The sequence below is a fragment of the Piliocolobus tephrosceles genome, chromosome 3, assembly GCF_002776525.5.
Source record: "Piliocolobus tephrosceles isolate RC106 chromosome 3, ASM277652v3, whole genome shotgun sequence".
Classification (NCBI taxonomy): Eukaryota; Metazoa; Chordata; class Mammalia; order Primates; family Cercopithecidae; genus Piliocolobus; species Piliocolobus tephrosceles.
Window position 1 is genome coordinate 182,911,753 of NC_045436.1, and position 12,817 is coordinate 182,924,569.

Consider the following 12,817-nt stretch of genomic DNA (forward strand, 5'->3'; position numbering starts at 1 on the left):
TTTTTTTTTTTTTTTTTTTTTTTGAGAGGGAGTCTCGCTCTGTCATCCGCACTGGAGTGCAGTGGCACAATCTCAGCTCAATCTCCGCCCCCCTGATTGAAGTGATTCTCTTGTCTCAGCCTTCTGAGTAGCTAGGATTACAGGTGTGCACCACCACACTCGGCTAATTTTTGTATTATTAGTAGAGACGGGGCTTCGCCATGTTGGCCAGGCTAGTCTTGAACTCCTGACCTCAACTGATCCACCTGCCTTGGCCTCCCAAAGTGCTGGGATTGCAGGTGTGAGCCACCAGGCCCAGCCTTAGCTCTCTTAACCAGCTAAGTCATCAGGTTCTGAAAGCACCAGGATGCGTGTGGCCCTCTCCTGACAGTCTTGCCCCTCCCCCTGGGGGACTGAATGGGACTGTGGGAAGGAGCTCATGCATGGGGCAGGTCTCCCTCAGGGAACAGCTGCTGAGCAGGGCCCCTTCTGTAGGTAGAAGGGCTCAGTGGAGCTGTCGGCTCCTTTCCCACTACCACCAAGAAGAACTGGCTCCCTCTGCACCCACGGCCCCTGGTCTCTGGGAGGGGAGCATCCATGCATCTTGGACACATAGCTTTCTGCTTTCTTCCCCACCAGGATCCTCTCCTTGGCAGAAATGTCCAGTAGGGGTCTGTTGCCCATGTGTCCCTACCCCAGTCCCTCTCCCATTTGTCCTTGAAAGCCTGATCCTGCAGACCCTATCTCTCAGGGTCCCTTACTCTCCAGCTTCTGGGTGGGTTTGGCCAGTGGGCAGTGCTGGCAGGAGGAGGGACTGGGGACTGAGCATTTTGACAATCCACTCCCTCCCTTCATCCCCGCAGCCCTGGCCCCAGCCCACCGCCTCTCCCTCCAGTTGCAGCCTGGGACTCCCTTGTTCAGTAGCATCCTGCGTTTCTAGGTTGCCCTCACAAATTACTGCACGCTAGTTGACTTAAATTTACTTTCTCACAGTCTGGAAGACCAGATGTCTGGAATCAAGGTGTAGGCAGGGCTGCACTGCCTCCAAAGGCTCCAGGGAGGACCTTCCTGCCTTTTGCAGCTCCTGGGGGCTCCAAGTGTCCCTTGGCTCACGGCCGCATTGCTCCAGCCTCTGCTTCCCACTCTGACATCATCTCTTGCATCTCTCTTAGGGATACTTGTCATTGGATGTAGGGCCTGCTTGGATAATCCAAGATGATCCCCCCAGCTCAAGATTCTCACCTTAATTACACTTGCAAAGATCGTTTTCCAAATACAGTCAGGTTCACAGGCTGCAGGGGTGAGGACATGACCATGTCTTTTGGGGACTGCCGTTCTGCCCACTATGCACTGCGTGGCAGCTGCCTCCTCTGGCGCCCTCTACATTCTGAATGGCTTCTCCAGTGGCACTGTCTGGGAGCAGTTAGGTCAAAGGGCAGGAGCATTTCTGTGACTCCGCTAATTTTGCCAAATTGCTTTCACAGGGTCCTAGTGCCACCATGGCCACCGGCAAGGAGTTGCTGCCCACTCTGCCCCAGGGCTGCCAGGGCCAAGGGAGGTCTTGCCTGAAAGCTCAGTTTAGTATTGTCTGAATAATTGCATTATGCAAATGAGTTGCTTCCAAGCCCACAGGTGCAGGTGGCATTCCCCCGACACTGAGGTGAGGCCAGGCCGGCTGCTTGACTCCTGAATTTCGGTGACTCTCTGCACATTAGCCGTCAGTAGCCACAATTTCATCACAGCGCCCTTGCCCAAGCGTTTCCACAGACCCTTTGCAATATTATCCGGCTTCATCCTCCTGGCACCTGATGAGGTAGGCCCTTCTGGGGCCCTTGGGGCAGGGAGGGCAGGCGAGGACTGGGGGAGCCTGCTGAGGGTCCGTATGTGCAGGAGGCTCCAAGCAGGCGCTGGTCGGACAGGAACTTGCCATCCGCTGAAGTCCAGTTTACACTTCCCTACCCACTCCCCCTGCACCCCCACGCACCTCCTGAGGCCCACACCCAGGGGTTCCGCCCTCAAGGTGAGCGTGGGAGGCAGGGGCCAAGGCAAGTGGCACGTGGGGCTGACAGCCTGGCCCAGCCCAGCCCCGGTGGTGACTCAGAGCTGGGCGGCCTGGCTTGCTGGGTCCTGTGTGGGTGAGTAGCAGAGGGTGCCTGGGAAGGAGGCCCATCCTGGGTGCAGGGCCTCAGCAGGTTGCCCATGGCCCTGCTCACACCTACCTCTCCTATGCTCGGAAAATGGCAGAGGCGCCTTCGGCCGAGGGGACGTTCCTAGCACAGACTCAGATCCGCACCACCTGCTCTCCACAGTGCTCCCTGCAGGCAGCTGCCGCCATTCCCGACAAGGAGGCAGGCAGGGAGGCCAAGGCTTGGAGACCTGGAACCCAGGGCAGGGGGGTTGCCAGAGAGAGTCTGCTGCCCGGCTCCCCTCGGTGATCAGAACCTGGCCTAGGGCTGGGGCTGCTGCGGGGAGCTCCCCTCGGCCTTGCCATGAGGCTGAGTGGAAGGACAGGGGACACGGAGGTCCCGAGGGGGTATCAAGTCCCTTCTGCCCGTGGGACCCCCTGGGAGCCATGCGATCTCCCCTGGGAGCTCCCCATCTCCTACCACCTTTCCCAGGAACCACTAGTGCCCTTCCACACTGGCAGGGCACAGGGTTGGGTGCCAGGGATCAGGGCAGACCACCATGGGATGGAGGAAAAGGGGCCCCTGGGTGGCCCTGCTGAACTGGACTGGCTGTTAGTGGGGCCATAGCTGTTATAGTTTATGCATAGTTTCTGCCTTCTATTTTATTTTTGAGACAGGGTCTTACTGTGCTGTCCAGGCTGGTCTTGAACTCTGGGCTCAAGCAATCTTCCTGCCTCGGCCTCCCAAGTACAGGCAGGTGCCACCATACCTGACTTTGCCTTTTAAATGTATTCTCAGAGAATTTGAAGAGTATTGCGTTGAAAACACAAACTTTGATTTGCTCGTTATGACAGAAATTAAATTTTAAAGAACATGAAGAAGAAGAAAAAAAAATTCCTGAATCCCTAAACCAACGCAGCTAGCAAGATCCTTAATTTTAGCTCTGAGCTTCCTGGCAGGCTGAGGAAAAAGGGTAACACCATGAATCATGAGCTGCTGGGAGCCTGTCGACTTGGATATGCCAGGACAGTCCCAGTTCAAACATTCTGGCCTTTTTGCTGTTTGGTTCACTCAGACCACTAGACCTCAAGTTCTGAGTTTGGTTTGGAAAATGTGGCTGCTCCCAGATGAGCAAAGAAAGGAAACCAGAGCTGTCTGCAGACACGAGAGAGTATAGGGATGGGGGCGGGGGTGAACACTCAGGCTCCCCCTGGGCTCCTGCCCCAGCCTGGGATTGGTGGGGGGGCCAGTTCCCTGCCTGGAGGCGGGCTGGGGGGGCCGGTCAAACAGTGCAGGAGCAGCGGGAGGCGGGGGTGGGGTCCCCCGCAGGGGAGGGTGGGGCGGGCAGCGGAGGGCTGGCCAGGGAGGGGTTAAGGCTGGGCCGCTCCCAGGATGGCGGGGCCAGGCCGGTAGCCGCTGAGCAGCTCAGAGTCTATTTTCCTGAGCATTTGGCATCAGCCTGAAACCTCAAGTGTATTTTCTCTAAGTTTTATTTTTTCTTTGACCCCAAACTCTGGTAAATTTAAGGGAAATTTAATTATGGTGTTTTGGGTCCATTTACACTTAAACCTTCTCAGCATTTTTTCCAAGACCCTTTTGGAGTTCAGCACGCCTTGGGAGCCTTCTAAATGAGCGTTTTTATTATTATTATTTTTTGAAAAGGCTTCACTCCCCACTTCTGCCCCCCCAGCACCAGCCTTCCTGCCAAGAATAAACAAGCCCCGACTCCACAGGCTCTGGCTGAATTAGGAATCCAGGCCTCGGGGCCGCCGGTCCAACCCCACGTCACACCCTCCTCCCTCCGCAGCCTCCGCCCTCCTCAGGATGCCCCTTCCTCTCAGCCCTGCCCGCCACTCTGGTTGTCACCTGGCCAGCCTCGGCCAGAGTCCCTTCTCAGGGCCTCACCTGGCCACCCTCTGCTCGCCCGTCCCCAAGCCATGGACAACCTCAGTGGTGCTTCCGGCCAGGGCCCAAGAGTCCAGAGTGGCCAGCTGGGCCCAGCAGGCAGCTGCCCATGAGAGGCTGGAGATCCCATTCAGCCCAGCCGGGGCGTGGGGATGGCCCCACCCCCACAAATGGCTTGACTTGGGGCAAGCCCACACTCTGTGTGGCTGAGAACTGGTGGATGGCAAGGTGCGGAGTGCTGGTGGCTCCTGACAGAAACTTCATGCCAGCCGCATCACCAACCCCCACTTGGCAGGTGGGAAAACTGAGGCACACAGCCGCAGGCAGCAGGAGGCGCTCAGTGGCCTGATGTGACAGCCCTGCCCCAGGGAGGTTTCAGCTGAGCTTGGGAAGGGTGGGGTGTTCAGCACAGTATTTAGGAAGACTGAGAGTGGGCCAGAGCCCCGACCCCAGACCAGGTGCCCAGCAGCGTGAGGGACGGCAGCCCTGCCCCACCCCGCCCCACCCCCAGCCACTGCAGGATGCCGCCCCGGCAAGGGCTGACTAGAGGAGGCAGCTGTTTGGCTCTGGCTCCCTGGGCGGCCTCCTCAGGAGCCCTGCCTCCAGGTGCAGTCTCCAGCCAGGCCCCCACCCGGCACGTTCAGCAGGGGCACAGGGCACTGGCGTTCAGCCCCGGAACCTGGCAGATGACAGCAGAGGCTGCAGCCGGAGGCCCTTGGCCTGGGAGTGGGGCTGCAAGTGCAAAGCCTGATGTCTGAGGCGGGTCCTGGTGGGCCTGGAGTACCTCGCCCAGTTCCAAGGTCTTGGGTAAGAGGCACCTGCTAGGGGCCTCAGTCTCCCAAGCTATGAGGGACTCTATTCACACCTGCTTAGAGGGCAGTGGGGAGAGCAGGGGCAACATCTGCAAGTGTCCAGGAGGAGATGGCCCGGGCACCTGGGCATGCCAGGGAAGGGGCGTGGCTCTGGGGACTCCAGCTCTGGGGGAATCTGGGAGAGAAGGCCTAGGCCAGGCCCTGATGATCAGGGACCCGGGCCACCCTCCCCAGCCCTCTCCAGCCCCCAGGAAGTGGGGCGTGGCTGGTCCCTGGAGACCTCCCCTAGCTCAGCTGTTGGCCTTTCTGTCAACAACACAAGTTGCCTCTTGCCAAGGAGAGGGCCTGGCTGGCAGGTTGGGCCCTTGCTGTGGTGTATGTGGGGCCTTGTCTGCCTGGATCCAGCAGGGCAGTCAGGGTGAGGGCTGAAACCGGGGCCCCTGCAAGAAGGCTGCTCTGGCCCCAGCCTCCCGGAGGCGCGGAGCTTCTGCAGGTCCCCCAGCCCTTGTGCTTCCTGCCACCTGCTCCCACGGAAGCCCTCCTGCCACTCCAGGTCAGCCGCAGGCACTGGGGAGGGGTGTCTGTTGAAACCACAGGGCTGCTCCATTTTACAGTTGGGGTATATCCTAGCAGCCGTTGACCAAAGATGTGCTCAGGCACTGGGTAGAGTGTCCCCCAGTGCTGCCGCTCAGCAGGAAGATGCGGGCCGTGGGTGCCTTAGGAGGCCGGCAGGGCTGAGGTATCAGCACCCTCGACACCTCATCCCTACGCAGCTCCCAGCCACACTCGGACCCTCCCTGACCACCTGTGGCCAGCCCCATGCTCTGGACTCCTCCATCTATGGGCCTGCCCTTCCAAGGACCCAGCCCCAAGGCTGACCGGGGCCCTGATGGACAAGACACCCCTTTCTGCCCCGAGCCTGGGGCCACCTCTGCCTCCAGCTCTCGGAGGCCCCAGGGCTGGGCAGGACAGTGGGAGCAAGGTCTGCAGCCCCTAATAGAGACATCTTCGCCTCCTGAGGCCTCCCTCCCCCGCCACGCCTGCCTGCCTCCCCCGGCCCCGGTCTGCTGACAGCTTCATTGTCCACCGACCTGGGCAGGGGAGGGACTGAGGGCATGGGGGTGCTGACCGGCGCCAGGCAGAGGCAGGCGCCCCGGAGAAGGTGCCTAGGCAGTGCGCACCCACCCCACATATAACTGGTGCCCACACCTATGCCACACCTATGCCTACACCTGTGCCACACCATAGCCCTGGTCAGACAGGCTGCCCAAAGGGCCTCAAACCTGCTGAGCTCCAGCTGGGGAGTGGAGGCCTCCGGGGCCTCCCAGCGGCACAGTGAAGGGGATGGGAACTGGGGGGCGGGGGAGGTGCCCCTGCCCAACCAGAGGGGACAGAGAGCTGGACACAGAGGCTGGGGCTGGGGAGGCTTTGAGGGCAGGGTGAGGACCAGCAGGTCCTGGGGTGGGGGCACATGGAGTGCCTGCCAGGCCTGGGCTCACACTGCACCCACCCAGCTTGCAGCTGAGCAAGGACCAGTCACTGTCAGGGCCAGGGTCCACCCAGGGCTGGAGGGGCAGGGCAGTGCACACTAGGGAGGGCGGGTTGACCAGAGCCTCGGGTCCCGGGCCTGGGGTTATCTCAGGATGGGGGTCTGTGTTGCCTCAGTGCGGATCAAAGGGGCAGCTTATCAGGCCAGCCAGGCCAGGGCTGGCTTCCCACGGCCGCCCTTCCGCCCGCCCAGCTCCCCTCCCCACTCCCAGGAGTCTTTGCTCCCTGCGCCTCCCTGCCCATGGGGACCTTCCACCCTCCCTTCTCTGGGATGTCTTCTGAGGTCTGCCCAGGCCCTAAGGCTCTGAGGCTTAACCCCAAATTCACCCCTCAAGGAAGTGGTCTCCAGCCAGGCCATGACTGACCCCCAGGAGTGGGCAAGGAAGCAGGCTGCAGGTCTAGAGCGGAGGGCCACAGGGATCGGTCCCTGGATGACAGGTCCGTTCATCTGGAGGCAGAAGGCAGGGCAGGCAGAGTGCATTCAGGCAGTGGCAGCTGTGTGCCTAGGGACCACAGACAGAAGGCAGGGGCATGGCACTGGTTCCAGGGTGTGAAACCACTGAGGCTGGGTGGTCACATCCCAGGGGGTGCACCCACCCTCTCAGAGGACACGCTCAGGGCACATGGAGCCAGCCAGGTGCCCCTGCGGAGCTGCTTCGGACCCAGGGATTGGTGTTGCCAAAGAGAAGCTCTGGAGCCCCCACTCCAGTGCCACCCGCCTGCCTGGGCACGGAAAACTGGGTCAGAGCAAGGCTGGGCAGGCTCCCTGTGCCAAGATCGCCGCCTTGCCGTGCCCAGCCAAATGGGCGCCCGCAGCCAGGGCAGGGGCTTCAGGTGGCAGCACAGTCTGGGGCCCGGACCCGTGCCTGCGTGGTCACGTGCGCGTGTGCCCACACGTGTGATTGTCCTAGGGATACAAGTAGTGTTGGAGGTTTCAGCTGACAGCCTTGGCTCAGGGCTCTCTCCAGCCCCACGTGCCCTGACCTGGCTCCACACAACCTGTTGCCAGTGCAGTGTCCAGGATAGCCCAGTTTCCAGGCTAGCCCACAAAAGCTGCATGTCCAAAGTATCCTGCCCAGCTCTGGCCAGCTCAGGAAAGGGCCCTGGTCTGTGATCCTTGTATCTCCGGGACTCGGGGAGATAAGTGAGTCAGAAGACAAGTGAAGACGCTCAGTTTTGGGAGGACAGCTCCTGCCCTGGGTGCACAGCATATCAAGCAGAGCCCCTCCCTGGCTGAGCGCCTCAGGACTGCCCATCAAGCACCCTCCCTTGGGTCAAGCTCATCCTCCCTCCCAAGCAACCCCCAGCTTGCTGCACCAGGACACACCCCCATCTTCCACATGGCCACCTCAGAGAAGCTGCCAGGGTTCCACAAGCGTTGTGTCTTGGCCTCGACTCTGGCCCCGGCCGTGTGGGGCTCATTAGCACTCAAGGATCATCCTCCTGGCGGTGCAGGAACTGGAGGACAATGTCACGGGCACCTCGGGACTGAAGTCCTGGTCTCCATAACCCTGCCCAGCCTTTAACCTGGTTCCTGGAGGGTAGGGACTGCAGAGAGGGACAGGCTGCAGGTGACCCCCACCCTAGGTGCCAAGGGTGGAGGCCGAGCCCTCCGTCTGCCCACAGAACCCTACTGCACCACTCTCTCCTGAGCGTTGGGGCACCTTCTTTCTCTCTTTGCTCTGGCTGCCAGGAAGCTCAGACCAAGCCAAGAGTCCAAGGGCGGGCACCTCCCTCCACAGAGGTTCTTCCTTCCCTACTTCCTCTCTGGCCCCACAAAGGCTTGGGCTTGCCTGGGCCTCCAGCCCTGCCTGGGGGCAATCTGTGCGCCTGCTGGGCAGGGTTGGTCCACCAGCTACTGCTGGCTGCGTGGTCCTCCCAGATCCACCCCACTGAAGAGCAGGGGGAGGGGCAAATCTTCAAAACCAGGGGCTGGTGAGTCTCAAAGAGACCCCTATCCTACCCCCATCCCTGCCTCTGCCCACCCACTCCTTACTGCTGGAAGAGCCTTAGCTCTCGCAGGACAAAATGGTCCTGCCCAAGGATCACAGGGAGGCGACCAGATCTTTCCGCCCTGCAACGTTGACATTGTGGCCCCAGCACAGCACGGCAGGACCCCCAGAGCGGCCCCACACGCCCTCCCCTAAGGACGCCCTTGACTCAAGCTGCTCGGCTCATGCATGCGGACCCGTGAGGGGTGCAGACCTGGCATTCTGCCTGGGGAGCTTAAAGGACCCCACTGCTCGCTACTGTGGAGCTCACGGAACTGGTAGTGCCAGAAATCAGCTTGGGCAGGTGGAGACTCGACAACCAGCCTGTTCCCCAGGGCCTCTCTGTTCAGGTTCTACCCAGCCGCCCTGCACCACCCCCACCACCAGTCTCCATTGCCCTCAGACGAGGGGCCGGAGGCACTGGGCACCTGCCGGCACCGTACACCCGGAAAGACCCAGCAGGTCCTCTGACCCCCTTTCCTGCAACCCCCACGCTCTGCTCTGAATGTCATGGGCTGCAGGCTCCCACCTGGGGCCCTGCTGTCATCACCCCGTTTGTCCTCAATGGCCAGGCCCCATAGTAACCTGGCTCTGATGCCATGACCAGCCCCCTCCCCGAGCCCCTCACCTCAGCCATCACCCACCTCCTGACTGTGCATCCCATCTCAGGGCCGGTCCCAGCCCGGAGGACCGGGCTCCCTGCATGGCCGTGGCTCACCCATGCAGCCATCCATGGAGTGGGGGCAACAAAGCTGCGACCAGGTCTGCGAGGAGAGGCCTCAGTGTCTGGAGACTTCTGGAAGGCGCTGTGAGCTATTGCTTGGGCGTCGCCTCGGGCTACCCCCAGACCCTGGAGCAGCTGCCCAGGCGGGCACGCCTGTGGGGCCGCATGCTCAGGAGAGACGGCAGGAAGCCCCCAGACCTGCTGTGTGGCTCATGGGCAGTAGAGGGCACCCAGGCTTGACCGGGGACTCTGTGAGAGGACAGGACTCCAGTCAAACAGCAGACAGCTGGCTCCTGTGAACAGCACGGGCCCAGCTCAGGGCTGCCCCACCCCCAGTCCGGCCCGGGGCTGCAGGTCTGGGTGGTAACTCTGCTGGGGGCTGCACTGGGTTAGGGGGCTGGGTCCTCTCATCCTATCCAGGCCTCAGGGCTGGAAACAGAGACGTGTAACCTGCACAGCTTTGGCACAGTGGAGCTGTACGCTTCCTGTGTTTTTCTTTTTTTACTTTTTTCTCGAGACAGGGTCTGGCTCTGTCACCCAGGCTGGAGTGCAGTGGTGCGATCTCGGCTCACTGCAGCCTCTGCTTCCGAGGCACAAGCCATCCTTCCTCCTCAGCCTCCCAAGTAGTTGGAACTACAGGCAAGCACCACCACACCCAGCTAATTTATTTTTTTATTTTTTTATTTTTAGAGACAGGGTTTTGCTGTGTTGCCCAGGCTGGTCTCGAACTCCTGAGCTCAAGCAGTCTGCCCATCTTGGCCTCCCAAAGTGCTGGAATTATAGGCGGGAGCCACCATGCCCAGTTGGAGCTTTAAGCTTCTGAGAAGACACAGCTTTTATACATCAGATTTATTTACTGTAATTTTTTTTTTTTTTTTTTAAGTTGGAATCTCTCACTGTCGCCCAGGCTGGAGTGCAGTGGCCGGATCTCAGCTCACTGGAAGCTCCACCTGCCGGGTTCACGCCATTCTCCTGCCTCAGCCTCCTGAGTAGCTGGGACTACAGGTGCCTGCCACCATGCCCGGCTAATTTTTTTGTATTTTTAGCGGAGATGGGGTTTCACCACGTTAGCCAGGATGGTCTCGATCTCCTGACCTCATTATCCTCCCGCCTCAGCCTCCCAAAGTGCTGGGATTACAGGTGTGAGCCACCGCCCTCAGCCCTATACATCAGATTTATTTAGGCCCAGAAAAAAAAAAAAAAACCCTGCAGAACCTGGGGAGAGAGAATTACCACCCTTGGGCCCTTGGCTTGGTCTGAGCTGCCCGGCAGGCAGGGCAAAGAGAGAAAGAAGGTGCCCCATGCTCAGCAGAGAGCAGTGCAGCGGGATTCTGTGGGCTGACAGAGGGCCCGGCGCCACCCTTGGCATCTGTGCCCATGTTCCCCCTCCCAGGGCTGAGACTCTGCCCCCCACCCTGCAGATGTGCCTTGGAGCAGTGGAGAGGGCAGAGCCACAGGGGACTCATAACCAGCTCTGGGCTGGACGCCATGCCTGCCAAGGGACCCCAGAGCTGAGAGACACTGAGCAGGGCCACCTGGGCCTCCAGGAGCTGGCACGGGCCAGGCCGCAGGGAATGAGGTGAGGCTGTGGTGGGTCCAGCTCTGCTCACAGCGCTGCTGGAGCTGTGTTTTTTTCAAAGTCCACTTGAGGTCTGGGCCCTGCTGCCCACACTGGACGTCTGAGCGCCCTCTCACGGCCTCACCATGGCGCCTGTTCCTCAGTCCCTTCTCTCAGGCCCATGGAAACCTGGGTGGGCTCAGTCCCCTTCCTGCTCGGGACTCTTTTTTTTTTGAGACGGAGTCTCACTCTGTTGCCCAGGCTGGAGTGCAGTGCCGCGATCTTGGCTCACTGCAACCTCCGCCTCCCAGGTTCAAGCAATTCTTCCACCTCAGCCTTCCACCTGCTGGGGACTCTTACGGCTCCTGGGCTCCCGGCCAGCTCAGCACAGCTAGGGCTTCCAAACGACCTCTCTGACCACCTCGCTCTCCACCCTCCCCGGCCGCTCCCCAGGCCTGCTGGTGCACACCTGCTTTCCGCATCCTCTCCCCACCGCCCTACCTCACCCCCCAGGGCTCTTCAACCCTCCCGTCTCCTCTCAAATCCTGCCCGCCAGGTGTGGGCCTCCTGACCACAGGCACAGCCTCCACAAAGGCCTGGAGGCATCAGACGACCCCACGGGTTTGGGGAGGAGGCTGAAAGGTGGGCAGCGCCTCGGGGCATGTGAGCTCCCAGGGTGGTACCTGGGCCTGGACCAGAGCAAGACTGAGGCCAGCTGGGCCCCCGAGGGGCAGGCAGTTCCCAGAGGAACCTCTTGTAGCTGTCCTTGACCCTAGGGCCTGGCCACGGGCCCTGCCCCACCCCCAGCCCAGCCGACGAGGTGTGGAGACTAAGGCCAGCAGAGGGCCCTGCTCCAGGCCTGTGCTCCCCGAACCCCAGGGCAGTGAGGGCCAGGCTTGGGGACCTCAGAGGCCTGTACTGCGGGCCACCGACCCTCACAGGACTCTCGTGAATCAGGCGTTGACCCTTCGCTCTTCACTAATTAATTCAATCCACAGCCACCCAGTGAGCACCTCCCGGGTGTCTGGGGCTGCTCCTAGCCCTGGAGGCTCATCTGGGCCATAGGCCATGGCCCTGTCCTCGAAGGCCACATGGTGGCCTGGGCTAGAGGTGGGGCTCTTGGGCACTTTGTGCAGGAGGCTGGTGCGTCAGCTCTGCATGGGGCCCTGCTCCAGGGATCTCAGCAGTGCTTGGGCCAAGTTCTGAGCGTGAGGATGGTCAGGCTGAACCTAGCGGGCGATGCTGCCTGGAGCCCTGGGCCCCATTCCCTGGGAGCACTCAGAAGCCCAGGTCCTGCCCGTCGGCCCATCACTGGGCCTGTCTGGGGTTCCTGCCACTCGCTGGGGGAGGTAGCAGGCCTGGCAGGCTGCCCATTCCAGCCATGGATGCCCCCTTCTCCCCACGCCAGGGCACCCTCCATCGAGGTGGTCAGGGGACGGGGGCAAGAGCTCCTTTCCCAAGCAGAGTGGAAGAACATGTTCAGGTGGGCCCCTCAACACCTGGCCCCTGCTGCCAGCCTCCCCCAGCTCCAAGCTCTCTCCCAAGCGAGGCCCCAGCAGCTGAGGACTTTGTGCCTCCTGTCACCAGCCAGCCTGGGGACTGCCCCATCCCAGGCCAGCCTCCCTGGTCCTCCTGACACGCTCCCGCCCTGGCTGTGCCCGGTGATAGTGCGAGGACTGAGCAAAGCATGCTGGGCTGGCCATGCTTAGGGCTGGCAGGGACCCTGTCTGGGTGGGGGATGGAGACGGATGGGCCCTGGTCTGTGGCAGGCATCAGAGAGCCGAGGAGAGAGGGAGACCCAGGCTGGAGGTGGGATGCACGCTCGGGGGGCCTAGGCTGGCCTCTTGGCATGGGCTTCTGACCACGGGGCTCGAGCGGGTTCAGGACAAGGGGCCACAGCCATGCCTCCTCTCACCCTCATTTCCAACAGGCTTTCTTTTTTTTTTTTTGAGACGGAGTCTTACTCTGTCGCCCAGGCTGGAGTGCTGTGGCCGGATCTCAGCTCACTGCAACCTCCGCCTCCCGGGTTCACGCCATTCTCATGCCTCAGCCTCCCAAGTAGCTGGGACCACAGGCGCCGGCCACCTCGCCCGGCTAATTTTTTGTATTTTTAGTAGAGACGGGGTTTCACCGGGTTAGCCAGGATGGTCTCGATCTCCTGACCTCGTGATCCG